Genomic DNA, 10,476 nt, shown 5'->3' on the forward strand with positions numbered 1-10,476 from the left:
AGTGGTTTAGCCACATCCTTGTAGAAGGCAGGGTGTTGCAGAATGGAACATGCTCTGTAGTCAGAACAGGTATGTGTGGTGGCTGTCACTGGGCTTCGTGGGACCAGCTTGGCCTCCAACTTTGTCCCTGTCCAAGATTTGTCCAATGACTTCTTAAACACTTCCAGTATACTCATAACTTCATGGTGATTAGAGCCCATGGGACCCTGGGGACCACCTGATACCTGCATGTCTCCAAGCATATGGGGCAGAGTGTAAGTGAAGGGTGCATGAGCTCCCACTTTCCTGTAGGACCTGCTGTCAGGATTCTCCCAGAACCCTCACAGCCAGCCTAGGGCAGCAAGGGCAGAAGGCCAAGGAGGGCACACCCAGGACTAGGTGAACAGACAGATTCTGAAATAAGCAAGAAGAGGCTGCAGTGTGGCCAGGTTTCCTGTGCTAGCCAGGGCATCCTGGGAAGAACCACAAGGGAGGACACCTTACAAGAGGCAGCAAACCTCCTCCTGCCAGTGTCCTGAGGGTGCTGATGTGGAGTGCTCCCAGACAGAACTCTAGACCACATGCTTCATGTGGACTCCAGTGCTCCCAGACATGGCTCTACATCACCTGTTTCTTGTGGACTGTGGTGCTCTGAGATAGGGCTCTATATTAGATGCTCCCCACAGACCCTAGCAGCCTACTTCTGCCCTCCCCGGGGATGCTTTATCAGCCCCTGTGGGTCTAACGTCCTCAGTGTGCATGCTTCATTCCCAAGGAGAACATGCTGGTGAAGCTTGGTGTGGGATCTTGGTGTCTAGTTCTGGGCCCTCCTCCTGGGGAGGCACCTGCACTTCTTGGAGCAGAGAGGCAGCCCCAGTAATGTAACTCCCTGCCAGTGTACCCTACCTCTCCTCTCCCGGCGGTGCTGTGTTGTTTGTTCACCCCTGACTGGGTCTGGCCCAGCACTACTGGGGTATTATAGACACTGCTTATTTTTTTAAAGGGAGAAAAGGAACATATTTAAAAAAAAAACATTTACTTTACAACCAAAGTGTATAGGACCCCCAAAGCCTGAACTAGCTTGTAAGCAATCATTCAGTTTCAGGCTGAGAAATCAGAGTTTTTTCAGACAGATTAGAGCCTCTGGAAAAGCCTATAAGAAACAGGCAAGTATGACCTTTACTGCAAAGCTGCTACTTCTCTTTGCCTTTTGTGTGTGTGTGTGTGTGTGTGTGGTACTGGGGATGGAGATAGAACCTGGGGGGCAATCTTCCTTTGAGCTACACCCCAGCACTATTTTTTATTTTATTTTTTTTACTTTGAAACAAGGTCTCTCTTTGAATAAGAAAATACTTCTTTTAATATTTTAATTTCTTTATAGTCTTGCTTATGAAATGTATTTTTGAAACAATTTAATAATCTTCTAGGAATTTAATTCCTAAAAAAAAGAAGAATGTAGTACTGTGAGTCACTGACTAGAGACCAACAGGGCCCCCGGGCATGAATGGGTGGAGGGGCCCTGGAACTAGGTTCCCTTTCCAAGATGTCCAGAGCCCTCTCCCCTCTCATGGGCTGGACTCCTCTAACCTCTCCCCTCTGCTCACCCCAGGCAGCAAGGCTGTTCCCCACAGTGGCTCTCCAGGCATGGCTACCTATGCTCTGGCCCCTGCCCTTCTGGGAGCATTCCTGCCCATCCCACTCAGCACCCCTGCCACAAGAGCCCACACAGTCTTTTTCTTCTGTTCCCAAGTACAGGTGAAGTCACCACCCCAGTGAGATGACTGTCTTACTGAGGGGTCTCAGCCAAGAAATTTTATAGGAAAATTAACAAGATCAGTGAAGTTGGTATTTATTTATATATTTTTTTAATTGGTGCAATTGTACTCATAGATTTTTTTTTGCTCATATAGAAAGAGCTTTAACTTTTTTATTGGTGCAATGTATTCATAAATCATAATGGTATAAAGAAAATACTTTTGTAGACATACATGCACACATTGCCCAGTCAGCCCCCACCCGATCCCCACCCCGTTCCCTCCCCATCCCTCCTTCCCATGCTTGGCTTAGTGGTTGACATCTAGTTTTATAGCAATTTATCCAATATTAACGATGATAATCTCACATAACAGTTTCATTTGTCTGATGCCAAGCTTTTGATGACTAAAAGATAACAATTCGATATTTCTTTTTTGCTTTCTTTCTTACCAGAGAATATTTTTATCTTTTCTTTTTTTTTAGGTGAAGCTATCATACATTTATTTATTTATTTTTCAGAAAAAATCTATCCTGATATGGAATATGGACTCTAGATACCCAAAACAATCTCGAAGAAGAACAAAACTAAGATGTATATTTTCTGATTTCAAACCATATAAAGCTACAATAATTGAAACAGTGTAGTACTGTTCTAAAGGCAGATATATAAACCATTGGAGTTAAATAAAAGCCTAGAGATACATTCTTCCATATATTGTCAAGTTATTTTTGACAAGGTTTCCACAAACATTTGGTGGAGGAAATACTAATCTTTTAACTAAATATTGTTGAAAAATAATAATTACATGAAAAACAATAAAATTGGACCCTTACCTAATCCCATATACAAATATTAACTCAAAATAGATAAAAGACCTAAATATAAATCTTAAGACTATAAACTTTTAGAAGAAAATCTGGGTCATAAAACCTCACAACATTGAAATTGGCAGTGATTTCTTGGATATGATTTCAATGGCACAGGCAACAGAAGAGTATACAAACTCCCTAAAAAAAAATATTGTATATCCAATGACAATGTAAACAGAGTTAAAAGTTACTGATAGAATGGGATAAAATATTTCCAAATGCTATATCTGAAGGTATATTAATATTCCAACTAGAAATCCTAAAAATAGCAACAATAAAAGCAAACAATACAATTTAGAGATAGGTAAAAGACTAACATAAATAATGAATCTCCACAGATAACCAATCTTAGTTGTCTGTTGGATGGAAAATCTTGTTTCTCTGGTTCTGGTATGTGTTACCTATTTCTTCTTTGTAGTTAATCTCTGAGTATTTTCTCTAGCGCTGGTTTTGAAGACATAAATTCCTTCAGTTTCTGTTTGTTGTGGAAGCTTCTTATTTCCCCATCTAATTTGATAGAAAGTTTTGCTGGGTAGGAAATTTGCGGCTGGAAGTTGTTTTCTTTCAGAGTTTGGAATATGTTACTCCAAGGCCTTCTGGCTCTCATGACTTGGTTTTGGAAGTCTGGAGTGATTCTAATTGGTTTGCCTCTGAATGTCACTTGGCCCTTTGTTTTTGTTGCCTTTAAGATTCTCTGCTTGGAGTGGGCTCAGGGAGAGTGCATCCTCAGATGTGTTGTGCCTGCACCTTCTCTTAAAGTGGAATCTACTCTCAGGGTCCTAGCTGACCCTGCTCATTTAGGACCTGAGAAAAAGTACACATTAAATATTGTTCTTTTGGCCTGGCCTGACTCACCCCATTTCATTTATACAATCTTCTGTTTTTACAATTACTTTGTAATCCACAATTTATTACACCTTTACTAGTTGTTTTCCTATTCTTTTCCTGGACTATTTGCTTTATTTCATTGTTTAATTTATATTATATGATAATATAAAGATTGATTCTGTGGAAAATAAACTCCTGTTGGACGTGTGTACCATTATGTTCCACTATGGTTTTATAACTAAAAAAGTTTATGTATGGTCAAAAAAACTGTATAAACTCAGGAAAAAAAAAATTCTCTGCTTGGCTTCCACATTGGTCATTTTGAAATTACGTGTCGTTGGGATCCTCTTCTCTGAGCCTCTCTAACGGGGGTTCTATAAGTTTCCTGGACCTGTGTATCAACCTCTTGCTCTATGTTTGGAAATTTTTCTGCTATTATTTCCTTGAAAAGATTGTTAATCCCTTTGGTTTCACCTTCTTTTCTCTCCTCTATTCCAATTATTCTTAGGTTAGCTCTCTTAAAATGGGCCCATATTTCTTCAATGTCAGATTCCTGCTGTCGGATATTTTTTTCTAGATTAGAAACTATGCATTCATTTTTTGAATGATCATCTTCTAGGAGCGAGATTCTATTCTCCATGTGGTCTAATCGGTTGTTTGTACTTTGAATTGAGGCCTTTACTTCATTAATTGCATCCTTTATCTCTCTTTGGCTCTCTCTGAATTCTTTTTGAAACGCCTCTATTATTTCTACAGTTATTTTCCTGATTTGATCTTCTAGAAATCTCTGAATTTCTGTTTTATCAGGTTCTGATGTTGTGGAGTTGTGGGCATTCATTGCTTCATTGTTATTCCTCTTTCCCATGATTTCGGAAGTTTGTGCCTTCTCGGGGTTCTTCCCTAGGTCACTACGACTTCACTTAAGGTGCTGTTGATCTCGAGTCTGTGGTATCTCAGTCCCCACTACTCCTTTACTGGGTTGTATTGCAGAGTCTCAGACCCAGGGAGTCAATCGAGGCTGCTTTAGACCATGGGGGGTGCCAGGTTGGGCGTTCTTCTATGGTGTATTATCTCTGCCACCACCACTCCCCCACTGGGTCAAGTCCCTGGGAGTACAGTACTGGGATTTCTCCTCTAGGGGCCGCAATTTGACTCACTGTTGAGTGCGCAGATGGAGCTTTAGTGGACTCCGTGAATTCGCTGCTGCTGCCGCCGGTAGCAATATGGCGCTGCTGCCATGCCCTCGGCCGTGAGGCTGGCGTATTTCTTTTCTGTTTTTGAACTCTACTCTAAGTTCCTGCAGGGTGTGCTGAGCCCAGCCCCTGGGAGCTTTAGATGCTCCCTGCGCTGAGAAATCTGCCGAATCCCGCCCGGCTGTTCCACAGCGGCTCACCTCGGCTCGCTGTCCACCGCTCCTCTCTGGAGTTTGGTGGGCTGTTGAGTGCGTTGGTCTGGTGCCGTCCGGTGAACTCGCCGCTGCCGCCAGCAGTAAGGCACTGCTGCTGCATTCTTGGGTGTGAGGCCGGCGTTTCTCCTCTCTGGTTTCTGGGCTCCATTATGAGTTCCCTTCCTCTCTGGAGCCTGGTGCTGCAAGGCAAAATGGTACCCGCCGCTTCACACCGTGGCTCCGGCAGCAGCACTGCGGTCTGGTTTCTGGTGTCTCGTTTTTCCAGCCCTCTTTTCTCTGTCCCTTAAAATTACATTTTTTGTTTCTCTGCTGATGGTGTTTTCTGGCTATGAAAGGCGCTGATTTTGTGGTAATAGTGATTGGTTGTTAGCGGGGCTCGTAAGCCCCGTTTTGCTCCGTCGCCATCTTCCCGGAAGTCGTAGTCATAGATCTTAATGGGATAAAAGACATGTGGAGACACACATGCACACATCACCCATTAGCCCTTACCCGATCCCCACCCCATTCCCTCCCCATCCCTCCTACTCATGCTTGGCTTAGTGATTGACTTTGATATGTTTGTTTAAGTACTTTAGAGAGTTTCCCTCTTCCCCCTCCCATTCCCACAGTTACGTCTCCTTATTTGCTCCTCTATAGAATCTCCTTCTTTATCTAGAGTTCCTCCTGTTACCCATTTCTCCCTAGCCTTTGCATATTAGGGAAAGCATACAATTTCATATATATATATTGGTGGTACTGGGGGTGAAACCCAGAGGTTTTCTACCTCTGGGCTATACTCCCAGACCTTTTTTTATATTTTATTTGGAAACAGGGTCTCAGTAAGTTGCTGAAAGCCTCACCAAGTAGCTGAGGCTGGCTTCGAGATCCTCCTGTCTCAGCCTCCCAAGCGTGGGAATTACAAGCGTGCACCACCACGCCCGGCACAATTTCTTATATTTTCTGACTGACTAATTTCACTTAGAATAATGTCCTGGAGTTCCATACATTTCCCTGTAAATTACATAATTGTGTTCTTCTTTATGGCTGAGTAAAATTCCATTGTGTATATATCCCATAGTTTTATAATCCATTCATCTGTTGATGGACATCTTGGCTGGTTCTATAGTTTGGCTATGGTGAATTGTGCAGATATGTATGCATTAGTTTGGTAATTTGGTTTCCTTTCTTTTGGGTAGATACCCAGAAGTGGTATTGCTGGATCAAATGGTAAGTTTGTTCCCATTCTTCTGAGGATCCTCCATACTGTTTTCCAAAGTGGTTGCACTAATTTGCAATCCCACTAATAATGTTTTAGAGTTCCTACTTCTCCATCTCCTCGCCAGCATTTGTTGCTGTTTGTGTTTTGAATGATTGGCATTTTTGTTGGAATTAGGTGAAATCTCAGGGTAGTTTTGATTTGCATCTCTCTGATTGCTAAAGATGTTGAGCATTTTTTCATGCATTTATTGGCCATTTGAATTTCCTCTTTTGTGAAGTGTCTATTTAATTCACTTGCCCATTTTTTGATTGGGTTATTTGTTTTCTTAGTGCTGAGTTTCTTGAGTTCTCTGTATATTCTAGATATTAGTCCTCTATCTGAGGAGTAGGTGGCAAAAATCTCCCATTCTGTTGGCTCTCGATTGAGGTTCTTGACAGTTTCCTTTGCTAAACAGAAACTCTTTAATTTCATGCAATCCCATGTATTGATTCACCTTTTAGTTTGTTGTGCCTTTCGGGTCTTGTTGAGAAAGGTTTTTATCTGTGCCTATGTGTTGCAGTGTTGGACCTATGTCCTCTTCAAGGAGCCTCAAAGTCTCTGGTCTGATTTCCAGGTCTTTGATCCATTTTGAATTGACTCTTGTGCAGGGTGAGAAAGTGGGATTAATTTCCAGTTTTTTGCATATGGTTAACTAGTTTTGCCAACACCATTTGTTGAACAGGCTATATTTTTTCCAGTGTATGTTTTTGGCCCCTTTGTCAAAAATCAATTGGCTGTAAGTGTGTGAGTTTGTTTCTAAGTCTTCTATTCTGCTCCATTGGTCTATGTATCTGTTTTTGTGCCAGTACCATGCTGTTTTTGTTACAATGGCTTTGTAGTATAGTTTAAAGTCAGGTATTGTGATTCCTCCTGCCAGGTTTTTCTTGCTGAGAACTACTTTGGCTGTTCTGTTTTTTTGTTATTGTTGTTCCAAATGAATTTAAGGACTGATTTTTTTTATGTCTGTGAGCAATGATCTTAGTAATTTAATGGGGATTGCACTGAATACTTTTGGAAGTATGGCCATTTTAATGATATTTATTCTGCCTATCCATGAGTATGGAAGATCTTTGCATCTTCTAAGATCTTCTTCGATTACTTTTTTCAATGTTTTATAACTTTATTTGTAGAGGTCTTTTACCTCCTTGGTTAAGTTAATTCCTAAGTATTTTATTTTTTTTTGTGTGGGAAATCCTGAGTTGGAAGTGTTTTCTGAATTTCTTTTTCAGTGGATTTATGGTTGGTGTACAGAAAAGCTTCTGATTTTTTAAGATTGAGTTTATATCCAGACACTTTGTTGATCAGTTCTATAAGCTTTTTGGTTGCTGAATTTTTTGATCAATTCTATAAGCCTTTCATTGAGTTTGTTGGGTCTTCTATGTATAGTATCATGTCATCTGCAAATAGTGAAAGTTTGAGTTCTTCTTTTCCTATTTGTACTCCTTTGATTTCCTTTTCTTGCCTTATTGCTCTGGCTAGAGTCTCAGGTACTATATTGAAGAGAAGTGGTGATAATGGACATCCTTGTCTTGTCCCTGTTTTTAGGGGGAATTCTAGAAGTTTTTCCCCATTTAATATGATGTTGAGCCGGGCGTGGTGGCGCACACTTGTAATCCCAGCATTTGGGAGGCTGAGGCCGGAGGATCACGGTTCGCGGACAGCCTCAGCTACTTAGTGAGGCCCTCTGCAACTCAGTGAGACCCGGTTTCAAAATAAAGAATCAAAAATAGGGCAGGGGCTATAGCTCAGAGGTCGAATGCCCCTGGGTTCCATCCCCAGACCCACAAAAAAAAATAATAATAATATGATGTTGGTGGTGGGCTTATTGTAGAGTGCCTTTATGATGTTGAGGTATGTTCCTTCTATTCCTATTCTCTGCAGGGATTTTATCATAAATGGGTGTTGGATTTTATCAAATGCTTTTTCAGCATCTATTGAAATGATCATGTGATTGATTTTTGTCTTCGGTTCTGTTTATATAACGAATTACATGGATTGATTATCATATGTTGAACCAGCCTTGCATCCCTGGAATGAACCCTACCTGGTCATGGTGTATGATTTTCTTTGTGTGCTTTTGAATGCATGTTGTTAGTATTTTGTTTAATAGTTTTGCATCCAAACTATATCGCATCAGAGATATAGGCCTGTAGTTTTCCTTCCTTGAACTGTCTTTATTTAGTTTGGGTATTAGTGTAATGTTGTCTTCATAGAATGTATTTGGGAGAGTCAGGTTTTTTCTATTTCATGAAATAGATTGAGGAGTATTGGGGTTAGCTCTTCTATAAAGGTTTTATAGAGTTCACTTGGGAAACTATCTGGTCCTGGGCTTTTCTTTGATGTTAAGCTCTTTATTGCTGTTTTAATCTCGTTGATTCCTATTGGTTGGTTTAAGTATTCTATATCTTCTTGACTCAGTTTAGGAAGGTTATATTTATCTAGAAAGTTGTCAGTTTCCTCCAGATTTTCCATTTTGTTGGAATATAGTTTTTCAAAGTAGTTTCTGATAATCCTCTGGATTTCTATAGTCAGTAGTGATATGTCCTTTTTCATTTCTTATATTCATAATTTGAGTTGATTCTCTCTCTTTTTTTTTGGTTAGGTTGGTTAGTGGTTTATCAATCTTGTTAATATTTTTAAGAAACCAGCTTTTGGTTTTGTTGGTTTTCTGTATTTTTTTTATTCTCTACTTCATTGATTTCTGCTCTGATTTTAATAATTTACTGTATTCTACTGGCTTTGAGGTTAGATTGTTCCTGTTTTTCAATGGCTGTGAGGTGTGTCATTTGGTTATTTATTTGATGATTTTCTGTTTTTCTCATGTGAGCACTCAATGCAATAAATTTTCCTCTTAATACTGCCTTCAAAGTGTCCCAGAGGTTTTGATATGTTTTATCTCTATTTTTGTTTGTTTCTAGAAATTTCTTGATTTTATCTCTTACTTCTTCTCTGGTCCATTCTTCATTCAGAAGTGTGGTGTTTAGTCTCCACATGTTTATGTGGTTTCTCTGGTTCTTCTTATAGTTGATTTGTAGTTTCATTCCATTATGATCTGAAAAGACACAGGGAAGTATGTTATATTTTTTGAATTTGCTGGTGCTCACTTTGTGTCCCAGGATGTGATCTATTTTGTAGAAGATTCTGTGAGCAGCTGAGAAAAATGTGAATTCTGCTGTAGTTGGGTGAAATAGTCTATATGGACCATTGTGGACTTCTGGGAATATGGTGACCGAGAAAAGCGGGGCTTAAGAGCCCCGCTAACAACCAATCTCTATTACTACAAAATCAGCACCTTTCATAGCCAGAAAACACCATCACCAGAGAAACAAAAAAATCACCAGCCCCAGAGAGGAGGGGGACTCAGAACAGAGCTCAGAGCCACAGAGGAGATACGCCGGCCTCATGGCCAAGGACGCGGTAGGAGCGCTTTACTGCCGGTGGCAGCGGCGAGTTCACTGGACGGCTACGGCTACAGACCAACACACTCAACAGCCCACCAGGCTCCAGAGAGGAGTGGCAGACAGCGAGCCGAGGGACTCAAAGCGGAGCTCAAAACCAGAGAAGATATACGCCAGCCTCACGGCTGAGGGCGTGGCAGAGGCGCCATATTGCCACCGGCGGCAGCAGCAGCGAATTCACCGAGTCCACTAAAGCTCCATCTGCATACTCAACAATGGTGAGTCAAATTGTGGGCCCCAGAGGAGAAATCCCAGTACTGACTCCCAGGCACTTGACCCAGTGAGGGAGTGGTGGTGGCAGAGATATCACACCATAGGAGAACGCCCAACCTGGCACCCCTCATGGTCTAAAGCAGCCTCGATTTTGACTCCCTGGATCTGAGACTCTGCGGTACAACCTAGTAAAGGAGTAGTGGAGACTGAGATACCACAGACTTGAGATCCAGAGCACCTTAAGTAAAGTCGTAGTGACCCAAGGGAAGATCCTAGAGAAGGCACAAACTTCCAAAATCATGGGAAAGAGGAATAACAATGGAGCAATGAATGCCCACAACCCCACAACATCAGAACCTGATAAAACAGAAATTCAGAGATTTCTAGAAGATCAAATCAGGAAAATAATTGTAGAAATAATAGAGGTGTTTCGAAAAGAATTCAGAGCCAAAGAGAGATAAAGGATGCAATTAGTGAAGTAAAGGCCTCAATTCAAAGTACAAACAACCGATTAGACCACATGGAGAATAGAATCTCGCTCTTAGAAGATGAGCAATCCAAAAATGAATGCATAGTTTCTAATCTAGAAAAAAATATCCGACAGCAGGAATCTGACATTGAAGAAATATGGGCCCATTTTAAGAGAGCTAACCTAAGAATAATTGGAATAGAAGAGGGAAAAGAAGGTGAAACCAAAGGGATCAACAATCTCTTCAAGGAAGTAATAG

The sequence above is a fragment of the Muscardinus avellanarius genome, assembly GCF_963383645.1.
Source record: "Muscardinus avellanarius genome assembly, chromosome: 9".
NCBI classification, from domain to species: domain Eukaryota; kingdom Metazoa; phylum Chordata; class Mammalia; order Rodentia; family Gliridae; genus Muscardinus; species Muscardinus avellanarius.